Below are 20,000 nucleotides of genomic sequence, written 5' to 3'. Positions count from 1 at the left end.
TTTCAGATGTTGGATTTTTAAGCTAGAGTGCCTATGGCTTTTGCAGACTCTCTTAAGTCCCACTGTTACTTACTGCTGGCACAGATGGCCATACTTTCCAATACGACAGGATATGTCTGGCCAAAGAGAAGAGGTAGGGATAACACTGATAGGATAAGCAAATATCTCCTTTAAACTGCAGGTAGTTTTTATCACTCTGCAAAGGTGTGTAATGAGTAGACTGCAGGTTAAAGACATTTCTTTTTATATAATGTACTTAAAGATTTTTCAAAATTTTACTCCTTTTCGTTCACTATGGGTAAGGTTTCTGATTTCTCCTTTCTCTTATTACATCTTTCACAGCTTTTGGCTGGCAAACAGATACCAACAGTGATATCCACAGGCAGGGAACAAGCTGCAAGGCTCCATCTCAATGGTAAATCCCTGCCAATTATGTTAAAACTAATTATAAATCTCTTTCCTGTAAAATCATAACCCTAGCTGAAAATAATCCACATCCCAAATAGAACATCAGCTACATTTTAAAATAGACTTTTCCCCAAGGTTAAAGGTACTGTCTCGGTTGCACATATTCTCAGAAAATAAATAGCTCAATTGCAGCAAGTAGTTTTAGTTTGGTTCATTCTAAATTCACACACCTTTACAAAAATCGTCAGTGAAAACAAGATAGTTCAGTTTTAGTACTAAATCATACTCCATGCTATATTGCACTTTCAGGAGCTACATCAATCTGCAGTAACTATTTCATTCATCTGGTATTGTTACAGAGTGTAAATCAGGATTCATAAATGATCCGTTTGTATCCTTTGGGAAGGAGGGATTACATGTAAATAATCCCTTTAATGTACGCATCGCCTCTAAGCATTTCACACAGCAATAAATTGGTAAACTGAATTTGAGCAATTAAGAAATTAAATGAAACTAATAGAATGTGTATTTTAATATTTCTTGGCGGTTATTTGGGGATTAGTGAATAAAAAGCAGCCACTCTCCTTCTTTGTGAGGGTAAACTGCAGCACTTTGATAAACTCTATTTGTCAGCTTTTCACTGCTGTATTTCAGTCACAATTCCTCTTTTGAAATTCTTCAATATACCTTTCATTCCACAGCTGTATTGTTAACTGCATTAAACTATGAAGTCTAAGTACTAATTTCAATAGAAGTAATCACAGATCCCATAGTGAATGGAAACAAGACAAACTACCCCAGAACATGCTACTTACAAAGTGATTAACACAAAATGTTTGAGGCAGGAAAGGCATCATGACAACCAGAGTTTTGCTTCAGTCCTCTCCACTCCACATCCACCTGCTCCCACCTCCCCAGAAAACAGCTACGGTTCAAGGGCAGCCTGAGCAGAAGTGGACTGAGAATAACATGCACAGGAAGAAATTGCTCTAATAGAAGAAGCACAGAAAATTATGGGCTTTATAGGGCAGGACATTTATCAGACAGAGACCTTGGCTATCTTTCCTTGTCTTCAGGAAGCAAGCAAGAGACTCTGATCTGAAAAGCTAATGGTGAAGGAATGTAAGGGAAATTCCAGCACACTATCTGTTACATAAGAAGCAATGGCAAGGTTTATGACCACTGTTACCGAGCCCATGCAAACAGAATTCTAGATGTTCAATTTGGAATTTTACATACATTCTCTAAGAATAAACTAAAAAAAAAAAGGCGGATTTCTTTTTCTGAATAACATTATCATTATCCATTTATTCATTGTTGTTACAAGATATTGCAAATAAATCTGTTTGTTAGGTTATGGACAGGTTAACTACAGCAGTGCTGTGAACATGAAAGATCAAAAATAAAGCAATTATATTTTCCTTCTATGCATAAGGTTATAAGAAGAGCTGTGATCTAATTTACTATTTCTTCCAGTCTTTAGCTGAAATTGAGAAAATTCAAAATTATACTATGACCGAGTTACACTATGGACTAGTGTGGCAATAACAACAGAAATCCCTAAGAAAATAATTTCAGCCTTAGATGACAAAAATCGAGAGAAACCATGAACAACATATTATCCATAAGCAGCAGTTTAATAGCATACTTCATTTCAGCCTGTGGCCTGAAATTTACAGACTCTAAAAGGAAATACTAGACTTTCAGAAGATGCTATGTAATTGCACAGTTCAGGTCTTCTCATTAGCCAAGTTACTCTTTTCACATTTACAGCTCTGAACGTAACAAAATCTTTGTCACATGGTGTGTGTAGGATTTTCACCCTTCAAATTGATTTCTTTTTCTCACTGGAAACTAATTCAGTGGCACCCACTGAGTTTTAGGCTTCCATTTGCTGCTGGGAGAGCAGCCTTTTCAGGGCCTTACAGCCCAACACAACACTAAGTATTGTCTGATGTTAAACCTGTCCTGAACTTTCCTCAAGGTAAATGGCATGCAAATGAATGTTTGGTTGTTTTATTTAATATGGATGATCTCATGCACCTTTGAACTGTTCTGCTGCCAGCTGCCACTTACCACTAACAGAGAAGTAAATTTTATAGGATATGCACTGGGTCATTTTAAACTAATCTCCACAAAAAGAAAATAGTTCATTGGGAGTAAAAAAAAAGTCTGATAATGCCACCTCTGCAAGTTGCTTTGATGGGTGTAAGAAAGTGGGAGAAAAGCCCAAGGTACTCTGGCTGGCAGTGCAGCCACACAGCTTCTACTTTACTTCCATAATCATTTATAAAAACACAGCAAAATGAACAGCACTGAGCAGCTTGTGCTCCTATCACAATGTACAACCTCTCAGTACCTCATGTACAATAATACCTCCATGAAAATCCAGCTGCATTGCTTCTGCTTCTTTGTACAACACTTTGCATGACTAAGAGCAGCAAGTGACAAGGTTCCCCAGTTAACTGAGATTGATTATTGTTGCTTCAGCACATCCATAATCATGATGCATGTAGCATGGAGAGATGGAATTATTTTCATACGCTGCCCTGGTTGGTAGAAAAAGCCTTCTTTTCTATCTGAACTGAAAATGTATAGAATGCATGGAATATGCTCTAGAGGAATGGGTACTGTGGTAGCTGCCAAAAGGTCTCATGCCATGCATGCCTCTGAGCAGGGTGAGTCCTGCATGCTGACTGCATCTGCCACTCTTCAGTCACTGCAGTCACCACTATAAAGAACATAAATTTACCAGCGGTTACCACTCTGCAGTATCTAAAATGTTTTACTATGAACAATAGTGAGAATCCAAAAGAAGCACAAGAAATGAGTGTGGTACATGATGAAAAGTACAGCAATTGTAGGTCTGGATTTTATTTCAGTAACATTGGTTTTACAGCTGGTTAACTGTACTGACTTAAAAAGAATTGCTGCAGATTGTTACTAATGAAGTGACTATAGACTGTGAACCTCTGTATCTGCTCACAGCAACAGGAAACTGAAGATTCTTTAGCAGAAAAATGGGTTAGCACATTTTTTTTCTTTTCTTTTTCAGCATATATTTTTAAAGCCATTTCCAAAAATCTCAGAGGACTTAACATTTTAAAGAAGTCACTGTTATGCCATAAAATTCAGGAAGTTATAAAAATATCTAAGACATTGGCATTTCATTTGGCAACTTCACTGTTTAGTGAATAGCAAAACTGTTCTAAAGTTCAGGTGACTTTTCAAAATCAGAATTTTGGCAGGATGTGATTTTCTGGGAAACAAGGAGGACTTTTCCTTTTTCAACAGACATATCAATAGCCTTTGCTATTCTTCCTTACTGAGCAATGCAGTCGAACTGTGGTTAGACAACAACAAAAGTTAATGCTACAGTAAATTTCATTTGATCAAATGGATTAAACTACTTTGAGATTTTGGAAATGGACAGTGCACTTCAAACTTCTTAATGATTAAAGAGTGATTTATTAAATATTTTTAAGGTGAAATATGGTTATAAATAGTTCAGTATTAGAAAAAAGCAGCAATATATCTATGCCATAATGAATTTTCTATATTAGGATTAACACACCAACTGCAGATAGTTAAATAAGCATTTAAATTATTAATTTTTTCATTATTTCATGTTTCTTGAGACACTAAGCTCCATGTAACCCAACACAAAAGATTAGAGATGAAATATGAAACACAATATGAAAATCACCACACTGTACTACAATTTATAAAATAATACATGAAGAAGCAAGTGAAATACAATGTAATGTGGTATCAACATTATAATTTGTTTTCCTCTGGACTAATGGGTATGATACCTCTCTCTTCATAACTTTTACAGATCACAAGACTTCTGAATATTGAACTGCTTGGGCAGAAATGCTATGTTCTTTCCCAATCCATCTTACTTTCAATTTTAATTCACATATCTCAAGGACAGAAACTGAAAAACCTTCTGGATAAAGTTATGCGTGTGCTAGTAGAAAGAGGAGAAAGAAAAACTTATCTTCAATACTGAATCAAATAGAATAAAAAAGACTTTCAATTACTGTACACACATGTATATAATATACACACAGCAGTATGTAACTCATTTAGCTTAGGTTAGAAAAAAATTCCATGAAATAACAGCAATTTTCATTAAACTGTTGATATCAGTGGAGGCATTTCAATTTAATTCAATGTGGGAATATGGAACGAGATTCAAATTACCCTTTCAGGAAATGAGTAAAGTCTTTGCGGTGTCTCCCCAAAGGCCAGGGTCAACTTTTCAAAAGCAGCCTTTGATTCTGGATGCTCAGCCTGAGACAGCTCTTTAGAAAATTTTGCCATGGATATAAAATCCTTAATATCTTTATGTTAGGCAACTATTAGCTAGAGAGTTTTCCTGTTGGGACAGAGTGGGGGGCTTGTAGCCTTCTGCAGCTGATATCAGGTGGCACCTACTCTGTCAGGAGCAGGTATATTCAAGGCAGCTAACCCTAGCACTGGGTATTAAACAGGTATCTTTGGACACCTGCTTTTGCTCAACTCAGGTCCCATTTTCTCTCATACCTTTGGTTTTTTTTTCTCTTCATCTTGTACAGAGATTGCCCATGGCAGTTCTCTGTAACGCTATATAACCTAAGAATGAAGGAATTAAAGGTCTTTGTACAAGCCTCTATGACCCTGTGCCAGTCTGGGAAAGGAGCTCTTCCAATGGACTAAGAAACTTGCAGTCTGAATCCTGACCAAGACCACAGTGGTGTGGGAAGGAGCATCTAAATTAAGTCACTCCTATAACTTCTGCCTCTAAGACTTTATCAGAATGGATTTGACCAGGTATATAGTAGGAAACTGGGGTACTGGCTAAAAGATAAAATTTCACACCTTTCTCAAACGTTTTCTAAAACATCCTTGCATTTTACAAAATTGAGTAACAAAAGAAAAGATTCTACTGTTTGGAAAAGAGGAGAGATTTTTCATTCACTTTTCCATAAAGACTGTGGAAAATATCCCCAGAACCTCTCCTTGCATTTCAAGCCAGCCCATCTCTTTCTCAAGGCAGTCATAGGTCTTCTCTACTTCCATTGCAAATTCTCTCTCTTTCCTTTAGTCTCTTTTTGTGTCCCTCTGGAAAATTCCATCTGTTTTTATTGCTACTCAGAACTGGAGGTCATTCCAAGTTTGAAAGATACAAAAGCCTTACATTACTACATTCAGATTTAGGAGCTGAAAGGTGAGAGCAAAACATAGCTGCCAAGATATTTAGCTTGCTTTATAAACTGTGAGGAAGACAGGAAAATAGGAGTATATAGAAAAGCAAAGCAGGAAGTTGCAGAGAAAGGCAAGAGTTATACATGATGCAGACAGGCACCGTCTCCAAATAATTGCCTTCCTCTTAAGAGTGATTAGTCATATTGATCACTTAGAGTAATACTTTCCACAGTCAGATTATTTCAGGATTCACAAATGTGTTGGTGGAGAGGGACATGCTGATCGTTTTGGTGTCTATAGCTGCTTTTGTGCTATTCCTTCTATGCTAAATTAGCCATTAGCCACAGATCTAGACCCTAAACATAGTGCAGAAATATGTTGGGTTGCGTCTTTTTGAATCTTTCAATTGGTTTACATTTGTCCTGGGTCTGAAATGTTCCATTCTGTGAGTATTTTTACATCTATATGGCTAACAGAACGGAGATGGATGACTCAGCATATTGGGGTGTCCTCTGGGTATCCTGTATCCTCCCACACTAAGGATGAGCCTCACAACTCGTATGCCGCTCCTTCCAATCACAACATTAACATTACATCATGAAAACTGACATTCACATTTAATGACTCTCGATTTGGGACTTCACTTTGGCAAGGCACACTGATGTTATAGCAGATTTCAAACTTGATACCAGACTTACTACAGTATTAGCCCATTCTCAGCAGTCAGTGAGCCTTTTGCAAACATCCTGGAGTACCCTTTCCTCATCATGTTTCTTGTCCTCAGCTATAGTCACAATATTTGATAGTGTAGATCATCTGTTAGCTTCTGCTGTGGAATAAATTTCCTTCTTCCTGCACAAAAAATCCATTATTCTTGAAGAAGGCGTAAATCTAGCTTACTACTCCATTTGTTTTCCAGTAGCAAAATGAATGATCTTGTTTCAATTACATTTACAGTAAAAAATATAGCATTTACAGTATTTGAGTACAGTGACTTTGGCTGTTTTATTCATGAATATTGATTTCTGCATAAGGGTACCATTTCTGCTTTACTCTTACTTTTTTGGTGAATGAGCACACTAATATTGGCTCTTAGGTGAGTCACAGCAGGTACTGCATAAAATACTGCTGAGACTGTAAGAAAGCTCTCGTCATACTATTTAGCAACACAATGCCCAGAAGGATGAGAATAGAATATTTCTTTCTGGGTGTTAGTTCTTACATATATTGATGTCTACAAAAGTTTTATTATCAGAAATCAGCAGCTTTCAATCAGACTTTTTAGCAGTAAGTGTTGGAGTTCTAAACTACTGTATGCAGTGAGAAAGTGGGGTTTTTTTGCATTACTTCAAATACTAAAACAACAGAAATGGCTACAGAGTAGCAGTATATCAGGTACCCCAACACTATACCTAAAAGAGGCATTCCTAGAGTAGATCCTGTAGTTTGCAGCTGGCAGTGAGATGCTAAGTACTATATGGACTGTCTTCTCTCTATTCATATCTGTCTGCCAGAGACAGAGTGGAAATCACTGATCACACTTCAGCTCCTCCCTTGACCTCCAGCAGCCACAGCCACAAGTTTCTCTTAAAAAGCCTAACTAAACCAAAAATGCAAACAAAAAACCACCAGAAAACAAACAAGTAACACCACCCACAAACCTGTGGGGGTTTTCTTTTGATCAGTTTTACACATTCTAAGAAAAATGTTGCACTTACTACTTTTCCACATTGAATAGGATCAAGGTTAAATATGGAGCTAAATAAAGTCACTTTTGTTTGAGGGAAAAAAATGCTCAAGGAGGAAATAGCCCAAAATCTCGAACTTAAAATACATAAATCAAGTAGAGATACAGATGGCCCAAGGTGCATAGATAGCTTTGACTTTAATGGAACAAAATAAAGAGATTTGAACCGTCTCACTGGTTTACAATGTATTTATGTATATAACAATAAATAAGAGTAAGAATTATCCAAGAGTATGTATATTCCCTTCCATTGAAGTGTTTGATTTCTGAAGCAAATTTAAGATTTAGCCTCATCATCAATGTAAATAAAGAAAGAAATAAACTTGAAATTCCAAACTTTTGGAATAAGTTTTATCAAGTACTTTACAGATTGTGATAGCTTGGTTTGGTTGGATAAGAAAACAGTAGATCCACCTTCAATTAAAGAATGGAGATCTGCAAATATGACACAGTTGATTGCTTCCTATTAAATGCTCAACTTTTAGAGACTCACACAATGACCTGGGAGCATTTATATTCTCCCAGCTCTGACATTTCTACTTGGCAGCCATGTTATTTTATCAGCACAGTGTCAGCCAATGGGATGTGTGGCTTCAAATTTCATCCATTATCTACTCTATTATGTGTGCAGTATCTCACAGACCATTTAGAGAACTGACTCGACCTAGTGAGAGAAAAGCAAGGAAAGTTAAAAGCAACAAAGTATTAGTAAATATCTGCAGAAAGTCTAGGGGTGCTAGAAATGGCCCAGTCCACACAGAGTTGGTGTGAAGCACATCCCTGATAGCTACATTGCTTTACTTAATTAATCTGGTTCCATATGTCATTTTCTAATTTCTATCAGCAAATATATGCTGAGAACTAGTAACTTACCACACCCTTTCACTTAGCTTGAAAAATCTACTTCAAATCAAAATTACTACTAAAAAAACGAAGAAAACTTATCAAATGTAAAATTAGATTAAGAGTCAATCAAAATCCAACTGTGAATTTATCATTTCAATGAATTTCAATGAATGGTTTAAAATCTGTTGAAAATCTATTTGAAAATGAATATGTAATAATACAAGCATATCTCTTTTTCAAAGCTAGTATTGTCAGATGTATTCTGTGCATTATAATTCATGAACAGGGTAGATGATTATTTGAGAAGTATTAAAATGAGCTGACTTTTCAATACAAGTGCCTGGACAATAAGTTTTTGTATTCTTGGCCATTCAGAAATGTAGACAATTGCACTAGAAAAATAATGTGCATTGTAATATTCATTGTACAGTAGTAGTATAGTAAGTGGCAATTCTGGACATTACAAGAGACACAAGGATTATTTTCTGTGATTGCACAGAGAATACTTGGATTTCTTGTGAAGCTTTTGCATTGGAAATGAGATTCATCAGTCTGAACAGGGCAGGGTTAGAGCCCTTAGCAACATGCTTATTTTGTAGAAGGTCACTCAATAATAACTTCCTCTGCCCTCCAAGCTTATTAAGACTGACTGGCATATATTAATGAAAACACCTGATTCTCCAACCATAAAACCCAGACAAAGACTTTATTTTAATATTAAGGAAGGAACCCTTAATTAGCAGGGTTTCAAAAATGTCAGCTTCTTCTATTAGCTGTTCTGGTCCATCAAAGCCATAATCCCTACTGTCAAATTTCATCACATGATAGACAGTTTGCTGGCTATCTTTTTTTTTCTCTTTTAACTGATCATACTGACTGAAGCTTTTTATTTTGCCATCACATTTAACAAGTTTGTATGCATTTCATTGTTACACTGCTGATTTTACTCCTTTTAAAGTCTGCCTGTGTCAGCTAAAAGAAGAAAAAATCTGGGGAAACATAAAGTATTACATATTGATACACAGACATATAATTAAAGACTTTTGGGGAGAGCTCTCATTCATAATATTGATTCTTTTCTAGGGCATGCAAATGTGCTTCTGTGAAAACACGAATAAAAACCACCATTCACAGATGAATTTCCATTTCAGGCATGTTAAGAGAAGAAAAAAAAATACAAATGCTTGAAATATTGCAAAGACCTTTAGAGATGCATGTTCTTTAGAATTAACCCACCACACATCTTCATGCTGCATTAAATTTGTTCAAGTAGATATTGCTTGCACTGCCCTCCAAATGAGAGATTGCATCAAATTTTTCTGAAATAAACATACCAATTTAAAATGATTTATATTCTAGCTTCATTCAGTATTTCCATGTTTGTTAAACATTCACAGTCACAGGAATCTTTTTTTTTACTTAAAAGAAAGCAACAGAAGACTACTGTCCTGTTACAGACTACTAAATATCCCATCTAAACTCTCTTAAACATGGTCTGTGGATTTGATAAAGCCAGCACATACCTATGTAGGTTTTTGCTTCGTTAACAAGAAAAGGAAAATTTATATAGAAGTTGTAGGATGACATTGTATTTAGATGAAGTACACTACTATGGTCTTTCCATGCCTTTTTTTTCTCCAAATATTTCCTCTTAAAATTTTAGATGTATTTATTAATAATTGATGCAATGCTGCACATACAATAAATGATACAGTAAAAACGAGTCTTAGTATTACAGTTATAACTGAGTCCAGGTAAGAAAAACAAATTCCCAGTATTCAAGAAAAAAGAACTTTCTGAGTGGAAGAGTATGGGTAACATTTGCGTTTTAACCTAGCAGAGAAACAGTCTGAAAAAAAAAGTAAGGGATGCTAGAGTTAACAGATGAGAGGTACAGGCATCTGCCACGAACTGGAGGCAGCAGGAGAAGCACCAGAAAGCCAAAATCAGTGAAGGAAATTGAGGCAATCTGAGACATTGCAATCTGAGAATCTGAAGCAGAGTTGTCAGAAAAATAAAAATCTTGGGATACTTACAGGCATGGAAGAAAAAATCATAACAGTCACAGTTTACTCAGATTGAAGCAAAAATGAGACTGAGGTTGGAGGAAGAGGGGGAAGATTACAGAACTGCAGGTAAGCAAATGATTAAGAAAATGATAGAGATGAATAGACAAATTTTGGATGATTTTGTATACAGGCTGTTATGGAAGGCATGGAGAGGTAAACATGATAGTAAATCTGGATAACAGGATGACAGTCAATTTTAAGTTGAGAGAGAAAGAAGGACGGTTAAGATATGTTTATAGATGTACTTTTGCAGTACTTGGCACTACTGAAGAGCAGAAAGGAAGGAGGAGGTTTTGGGGCCTGAGAGATGCACATGGACTGCAAAGAGCCACGGGTTCTGACGACAAAAAACACCTTTAGACCTCAGTGTTATTTTTTGTATCTTAAATGCTGCAACACCTAACACATTTAGGAAACAGTAGGCCAAAAGTTCACTTCTGCTTTGACAGAGATACGGCCAAGAAATGAAGGAGGTGTTTGAAACACAACTGCAAGGGTCAGTAACAATGACAATACTCACAGAAGCAAGAGAAAAAAAATCCAAGACTCAGAATTATAGAGGCTGATGGAAATTTTTGGCAGAAATGAGAGGTAAATGGTGAAAATAGGGCTGAAGTCAGAGAAACATTAGGAGAACAGAGGGAAACTAAGAGCTAATAGAGGAGATAGAGAGGGAGAAATCAGAGATATGACTGCTGAGAAGTGCAGAGACCAAGGTAGGAAGTGGTGTTTCTGAGGGAGAATGACAAATACAATGGAGAGAATAAGTCCAATAAAGGAAGAAAAGCAAAATATATTCTATGCTAAAAGATAGTCTGTAAACTGACTCACTAGCTACACTTTGGCCATTTAACTCAGATATTTAGTGAAAATATATCTTTACCCCAGGAGAAGAATTCCAGTTCTTCACACTCTGGAATTTTTCCCATAGCTAATAATTGCATAAAGCTACATGTGTTTATTGAAGATCCTTGTACCACTGTCTTTTTGAATTCTCTGTTAGACTTTACTGCCTCCTGAGCGCCTATATCTATTGCAAGTGACCAAGTGTGTTTTTGAGGTGAACTTACACCTAGACTACATTCATTTTTATGAGTTTAAGTGACTGTGAAGATTTACTCATATGATTTCTCTTTCATTTAATTAATTTAATAATGTAACTCACTATATAGAACAGAAGAGTTCCTTGACTTTTGAATGATACATCTACGGAGTGGAGCAACAGTGGATGGCAGCAAGATAATGAGGCCAACACATGAAGTTCAGCTCTCCCTCCAGCATCACTCACAATACCAACTAACTAAAAACCAGTTAAACAGGAAAGCTATATTAGTTTTAGACTCTGAGCAATCTTTATCTTGCGAGGTATATGACAACTAACCTTAGTTTTGAAAATAGTTTTTTCCTAGAAATACATCCTTTAATAATAGAAATATTAAATAATAGAAATATTTAACAATAGAAGTATTTAATAATAGAAATATTAAAGTTGTTTGTCAAAATATCTGTGAGTCACTTTTGAGATTCCACTGTAGAGTAAAACACAAAAAATATGGTCCCCACTTTCAAGCATTTTTACCAAGTAAGCATATATTTTAGGCTTTTCCTTTTCAATTATTCATTTTATTTTTTTGAATCTTTTATATTAAATGGTTTCCTTGTTTTAATTTTTATTTATCTCCCACAGCTAATGCATGCCAGCATCTATCTTACACAACAAATCACAATGAGGGTCCTTTTGTTACTTCTTTGAACAGTCCTGTTGCTCTGGCAGCACACGGGCTCTGTCAGGGTCCAGTGTCTATCTTGTACTGCTCCCATTCTGAATATGCAGTTGATTCCATGGGTATTGTATAAGAACACAGAACAAAGAGAGGGAGAAGGAAAAAAGAGCAAGAGAGGCTTTTGTGATTGTCAGGATTCAGACGTTATGTGTCTGGCTAAGGCTGTCATCTGGAAATGTCCAAGATCTGGTATGTCTTCCTAGTCATCACCATGCAGTCCTATAAAAATTGCATAGAAGAGAAAGGCTCCAGATACCTAACATACCAATAATTAAGAAATTCTCCAACACTTCTCTCTACAGCTGCCTTGGCAAAGAAATATTGTCAGGCCTTGACTACACTTTATGATATCCTCAATATCCTTTCTCATGATGCCCAACATTTGGGCTACTTTTGCACATTCAGCTGACAATTTCAGAGAACTATTCATAGTGACTCCAAGACCTTTTTCCTGAGGTGTAACTAATGCTCTAGTTGAACATAGTTAATAGTAGTCTCTGCTATCCATGGAACTGTCTCATCCAAGAACAAAATTACATTAAAAATGGTTTGTTATATTTTAGGTATGACAGCATCTTAAACCTCAGATGTTCTGTAGCCATGCTCGTAATACCTGCTTGGGAAACTTTGTGGTGCTGCCTTGCTGCTGGATTCCAGATGGTGTACTACAACATGGAACCTTCTATGCTTGACTGGCACTTCCTCAGCCTCCTTCAGCATTATGATAGCATTTTATTTTAAGTTGTTTTAAATCATACATGGGTGTGTAATATGTGTGTTTTATATCAGATGCAGCCAGAATGGTGCTTTTATGGACTGATGGTCCCTGAATAGAGCAAGGGATAATGAGGCTTATGTGAGGAACAGAAGGGAGAAAAAGGTAAAAGAGCAGAAGGATAGCATAAGGATGCAGGCAAATGAATATAATTGATTTTTTTTCAGTTGCTACAATTTTGGGTGAGAAATTCTGGGGTGCCTTCTTTAGAGCAATGCCACTTCTGTGGATCAGAATGGTCAGTTTTTCACTGACAGGCAAGAATTTCAAAACTCTTCAGTTGGAAAAGAGTGTTATAATCACTGACGGGAAATTCTGCCTGCTGGCAATGTAAGCTATTATTTTTGTATATAGTGTGCACAATTAATACTAGTGTATTTGGACCAATTTGTGCTGCAAATAAAGCTGTGGCCTTTCCTTGCCAAAAAGAGTGTAATTTCAAGCCATCAGGATTTGCATCTTGGATGGAAAATGAATATGCCAAAAATAAAAAGAAAAAAATAAAGAAATGGTAAATCACTGAAAATAAGAGAAAGGGAATGATGCTCAGTGATAGTTCAGTATGACATTTTGTTTCTTGCCTTTTCTCTTACCGTAGGAAAGAACTAAAGGAAGCTAAATGAGATCTCAATATAAATATCTAATTAGGCTTTTGCAGCCCAAAACTGCCATAAACCACATTTTCCTATCTCTACAGTCTATACTCAAAATGTAATAAAATTCTTACATTTCAGACTTTACAGGAGTTTAGAAGTACAGATTGCATTGACTGGAGTGCATGGTATATAGCCCAAAAGACTAAATATGTTGCTAAGGATATACAAATTTCCTATTTCCTTTTTCAAAGCTGGTTTACATTTTTATACTTCACTGCAAAATGCTTTTCACTAAATTCTCCTGTAAGTATTTTTACAAATTGAATTGACTTTTCAAAAGGAAGTAGAAGCTTGGTGACGGAAGCTGTACAACACCTGTGCATGCCTACGTACGACTTTATTCTCTTTCCTACATGTAAGCCTCTCAATGGATTTTTTAAAGTATTTTGAGGCATTCAGACACAAATACTCAGAGTCTGCTATGGAGATGAGTTTCAGCATGAAAGAATCATCTGCATTGTTATCAATTAAATTGCCATCAGTACTGCAGGCACCTCTGGCAGGGTTCCAGGCTCCAGAGAGTTTGGATTGACTCACAGTACTAGGAATAAGGGTCAAATGGACTCTCACCTTAGCAGCACTGATAGAAGCCCTATATAAATCACTTGATATATAAATATTTATTTATCAACATTTAGCTAGTCAACAGCATGGTGTGGTCTGCCCAAATTTCATAAAGAAGATTGTTTACATTTTCTGAACTCAAGGTAAAAGTCAGCACTACCTGATGCTCACTACTTAAGAGGATTTTTTGACTATTAACATGTCATAATTGCCAGGGTTTTCACAAAGCAAACAGATTAACTCCTAACTATATAGGGACTGGTCTTACATTCTTATATGCTAAAGAAAAAAATGAACTCTGAAATGAACTGCACAACAGCTCACCATACTGACACATTGTGTTCTGTTCCAAATCCAAGAGTATTCTTAGCATATTATCTGTGTCAGTTTCATAAAACTATTACAGTTTCACTTTTTCTTTGTGTCTGTAATGGTTCCCCATCATCCTGATAAGTGGGCAGTCATTTCTCCCTGCATAGATAGAGTTGTGAAGGAGAATTAGATTTCAACACTTATGTAACAGAGATTAATTGATTGATTAGATTATTAATTAAAGTTTCCATTAAATTCTCTTTTTAAAAAGCACAGGATTGTGGATCCCCAGGGTTTTTTCTAACCCTTGAAATCATAAACAAGAGAATGCATAACTAAACATTGTACCTTATCTTGTGAAGAATAATTAACCCAGTGGATGCATTGCTATGAAGAAAACATTTTTTCTTCCAAAATATACTTTTTTCCCTTACAAACCTTAGGAAAAACAAAGCAGTTTTGGCGTTTCCCCTACTGCAACAGAGGCTCAGACACCAAAAGTAACGTTTTAAACACAGATTTAAACATATGTATGCCTGATTGTGTGCACTCTGTTTGAGTTTGATATGCTACACATTTTTAAGAAAAGATAAAGAAGTGAAAACATGACTTGTGTTGTTTTAGATTTGAACTGATGGTCTGCCTAGAAGTTCCAGCCATATAATATTTGAGAGATTGTAGAAAAATAAAAACAGCAAGTGGCCTTTTAGGTAACCCATAATTAAAAGCAATTTTGAGCTGTCTTTTCAGGGAAGCTACCCAGGGGAAGTATTTGCTACCTGTTTGACCTTCACAATTGTGAGTCCTTGGCAGTGTCAGCGACCCTCTGAACTGAATTCAAAACTAATCTCTAACAGAAAAAGAGAAACAGAATTCATGCAAATCATATTAATTCCAACATTTCCCCAGTGAGCTGGGTATAAACTACAGCCTAATTAAATATTTTTTAACGATGTGAGTAATTTTTGCCAAGGGGCGGATTCAGGCGAAAATTTAATATGAGATCACAAAAGCTGTTCCCAGCGTTGATTCTGTAAATTAATGACTATCTGCCTTATGATAAAAACATGCTGCCAAGAATGAAAATGAAGTCAGCAAAGCTTGCTCTATTTGTCTAACAACCAAATATACAGAATGCAAAACTTTAAAGGATATGGAAAATTTCCATCATCTGTATGATATAATCCTGATAAAGATGCATGACACTGACAGCATAAAGCTGCTTTATGCTATTCAAGACTATAAATTCTTATTAGTTATCACTAATATAGCAGTAGCTATTGTTAGCTATGAACTTTAGTGAGACAGTGCCAAGCACCAATGTCAAGAACCTGAGAGGTATTCAATTGTGTGTGGGTAGGATAATGTGCTATTGACCATTTCCTGAACTGGGTGTCTCTAAGACACACTGAACGTAGCACAATTTCTCAGAGCTGCTTACAAAAATTCAAGCATCTTACCTAACACTTAAAAAGACCTTATCATTGTAGTATCTGGGCACCAATCTTAAGTGCTTATCAGAAAGAAAATCTCATTAAACCAATGCTATTAGTGTTTTCAAATAATAAATGCACAAAAATTAAAACTATGATCAAGAGAAACTGTATAAAGGAGCAAGAATTACTCATGCACCAATCTGTCCAGATTTTTATCATGATTTGGAAATTAAACAATAAGCCTTATGTGACTAAAAGACTGCTTTATGAAGTACAGTATTAGATCAGATATTGAAGATATTCTAATGCAAAATCCCTTGCCTAACCAATAAAAGCCTCCATGCTCTTTGTTCGTCTCATGCTAACCTAACTTGTAACAAAACAGCCAGTTAACACCAAGGAATTACAAAGCACTGCCAGATGACAGGTGAGCAGGACTTTGGTAGCACCCTGGTCAAGAGGCCAGCCCATTGTAAGGGCTTTGCAGCCTTATTTATTTAAATTTCTGCCAGTGTTGGCCACTGAGACTGAATTTACAGCTTTTCAATTAAAAGGTCATTCTGTACTAACCAGCACGCCATTGCCTCATTATAATCATAAAATTAGTGAGAAAAGACTAGCATGAATAATATGAAGGAAACAATCTGAAAGGTGAAGAGGTGTGATTTTCTTGCTTCATGAGAAATGGGAATAAAGCTTGCTGCTTAGAAACAAATATTTTGCTTATAGTGCATAAAATAAACACTTTACCATTTCTTTCTACTTCAGAACAAATAAATTGGTCATTTTCTGTAAATTAAGCTTGACAGATGAAAGGATGGTTTACGACTGCTGAACAGTGTAAGTTAGGGCATGGCTTCATATGAGATGAAATGTCTATGTGAGACTTCAAGTTTCAAAGCATTGCAATAGCACTTTTATATTTCTTAACTAGAGCATAGCCTTTTTGTAAGTGTAATAATTTAAAGCTTTTAAATAAAAACAATAACTCAGAGAAACAGTTAATATCAAATAAATCTTGGAGTATTTATTAATTTACTATTGAAAACTGAGAATGTAATTTAAAATTCAATGTGCCTGTGAACATACTAGAAATTATGAGGCATTGAGTACAAAAACGTAAACTACAGAAAGGATGAGGACTTTTGCAAGTCCCCTCAGAACACTGGGAGAAACTACTCAATCTATCATATACAAGCCACAGAATGTGTAGTCCTCCAAGCAGCCACAAAGCTCTAAAATATGCACAAATAGAGGAAAAACCAAACATAAAAGTGCTATACACTTTAGAATAATGAAAATGTCTCAAACTCACAATTTAAATATTTTTACCTAATGAAAACCTGGAAGCTATCCTAGTTTCAATCTGAAAGCACAGTTCATCATTGAGGGAAAATTACTAATTTTTGCTCAACACTGGCAATAAGTTGTAAGCCCCTGGACCAGGAAAAGTAGAGAGCATGAAACAATTTTCAGGAAGAGCACTGAGAGATTACAGCCAAACACTTTATTGTCCTCCATTCTCCATAGTCACCTGTTCTATGTTCAGACTATGACCCACTCTCCAAGAGCTTTGTTCTCTTCTAGAGCAACTCATCCTGTGTCCAGCATGTCTGATGGACACACACAGACACAGTCAGCTAGTGGCAGCCCTGACCTGCTGCTTTGGATAACCTGCTTGAGTAGCTTAAAGAGACACACCATAGACCAAACTGAGAGGCTGAGGTCCGTTGCTTAATGAAGCCTGACTGAACATGGTTTTTTTAATTATGCTCTCACTTGTTTTATTTTCCGGGAATGGAGACAGTCTTTCTTGCACATGTGAAATAGTCAGGAACTTGCCCATGGATTTTCCCACATCACAAAGGAAAAAAAAGAAAGGAACATGGAATGTGAAATTCAAGTTTTCATGACCCCCACTCCTGAATTTCCCCCTCTGGAGAAACCAACTGCAGAAGGCAAAAAAAAAAAAAAAAAAAAGTCTAGTAATTTATTTCCTATATTGCACAGGATCTTATGGAGACCTTCAGTCCATAAGAGTATATGAAATGAGAGTTGATGAGGCAATGTACAGAGGCAAAGGAAGAAATCTCATGTCTATCTACAGTTTTTATTTTATGCAGCTGTAGCTGAGAGATCTTGTGATAAAAATGTGCCAATATTTACTGCTCTGTGCATCACAAATCCCCAAATATATGATTAAATAGAAGTAAATTTGATAAAAACAATAAAAACATTTGAAAGACTAGAGTAAGTTAGGTGTCTACAGACCTTTGAGAATTAATCAGCTGATTTTAAAGCCATGTGTAACTACAGATACACAGCAGATAATTTCAGTTGTGCAGTTCAATTTAAGGGTAGAAAAATACAGATGCATAATTTCAAAAAAGAAATATAAATCAGGCCTAAGTCCTTTGGGAGTACTAACTCTAGACTAAATAGCTTGGCCAAATAACAAATAACAGAAAATAATGCATGAAGAGTAGGGGAGAAAATAACATTGTATACAGAGAGAAGGAAAAATTGAACAACTGTGCTTAAAGTCCTATTTCTTGATTCTCATAAAATCTAGGAATTTTGAAAAGAGTTTGTCTAAATAACCCTTTTGTATGTTTATTTTTAAAAAAAATATTATTTCCAGAGGTATTCATAGTTGTGCAAACCACTGGCCTTTGCAGGATGGGCAACTTGCATAATATAACTGCAAGACTTGCAGTTACTTTTTGTTTTCCTAACAATCCTAGACTCTAGGATCATGCAAATAGTATAGAATTTTAGCCTACCTCTAAAGGTGGAGAAAGTTGCTAGGCCATAATGCAAAAGACTTCAAAAACTTCAAAATCCACAGAGTTTAAAACATGTTTACATTTCTGATGCTTAAGACAAGACCTTGGTTTTCCCCCCTAGCCGGTTATCTTTTAATGCTTCAGGTTACTGATAACACTTTGGCAACAGCTGTTTTGTTTAGTACTTAAAGGGCCTGATGCACTCCTCACTGATACTAGCAGATCCTATTTTTTTATTTATTTAGATTGTTGATCACATCCTCAGACCACAATGAGGGTGATAATGAAAAGTATGGACGTTACATAATTTTTGCTGGAATTTTGTTCCATAATAAAGCTTTGAAGACAGCTTATGCTGTAACAACTAATAAACGTGTTAGATTTTCTGTGTGCAAGGCAGAATATTTCTATTAAGTGCCTGGACCCCTTCATGCTCAGTTTGTTTATGGAATGGGATTTTTAAACATCACCAGCAGATTTCTTGATAATCCAGTGTGTAATGCTGCAGGAAGCAAAAAAAGCCTTCTCAAAGATTCAGAACTGAGCTGTGCACTATTGTATTGAGGCTGTAGATTTTACTCTCAGTTCTCGACACCAGCCTCTTTTCTCTTTTCTTTATTTGGCAGAGTTTGGCTTCTGAATGGTGGGTGAAATATACAGCAGCTGTAGTAACAAGCAGTCTCAAACCTTGAATATTTAAACAGGGTTTTGCACATCCTACTAAATGCAGCCATTTATTATGGTTGATAAAAGAGTACACTGGTAATGTCTCAAAGTCCTCCAGGAAGAAGAAACTCCACTTCTCACAGTTTCAACAGTCATTACTCATGTCTTCACCTTAACTAGGAAGTTTAGTATCTGTTTTGTTAAACCTTATATAAAAAAGAATATATTCATATTTGCAGTAGCAAAAAAGACTATATTCATATTTGCAAGGGTGTAATGCATAAAAAACTAGTTCTAAATATTTTAAACACACTTTTGAGAATTTGTTTGCCTGACCATAGCTTTAGTTGGTTTAAATCACAGCAAAATAAACTCTAAATAAATATAATTAAATTTTCCATCCACTGAGTCTCTTTGAAATAAACTGGAGTTTTCAAATCATATATGCTCATGTTTGCTCATTTTGAGAGTAACAATTTGTCAGAGATTACTTTTTTCCCCTGGACCCTCCTGAATCAGAAATAACTTCTGGTGGCTTCTGAATCAGGTTGCAGATCAAGATTTTTGAAGCTATTCTGTAAATCTGCTCCAGAAAACCCCAATTCAATCAATTCAATAGCTTTCAGAACTGGTTGAATAGCCTCTTCAAGGGATCTGAATAAAAATTCTCTGAAAAAACTCCTTGAATTAGAAGGATTTTGGGCTAACATGGGGTGGGTACAGGTTGCCTTCAGAAAAAGAACAGGATAATTGCAATG

General features: G+C 35.9%; 1 protein-coding gene across 9 annotated transcripts in view; it reads right to left on the bottom strand.

The window, feature by feature from the left end:
* NPAS3 (neuronal PAS domain protein 3) overlaps nucleotides 1-20,000 on the bottom strand; it is a 594,777-nt gene that overhangs the window by 99,094 nt on the left and 475,683 nt on the right. The window lies entirely within an intron of this gene.

Source organism: Camarhynchus parvulus, chromosome 5, assembly GCF_901933205.1.
Source record: "Camarhynchus parvulus chromosome 5, STF_HiC, whole genome shotgun sequence".
Classification (NCBI taxonomy): domain Eukaryota; kingdom Metazoa; phylum Chordata; class Aves; order Passeriformes; family Thraupidae; genus Camarhynchus; species Camarhynchus parvulus.
This window is presented reverse-complemented; position numbering and strand designations above follow the sequence as displayed.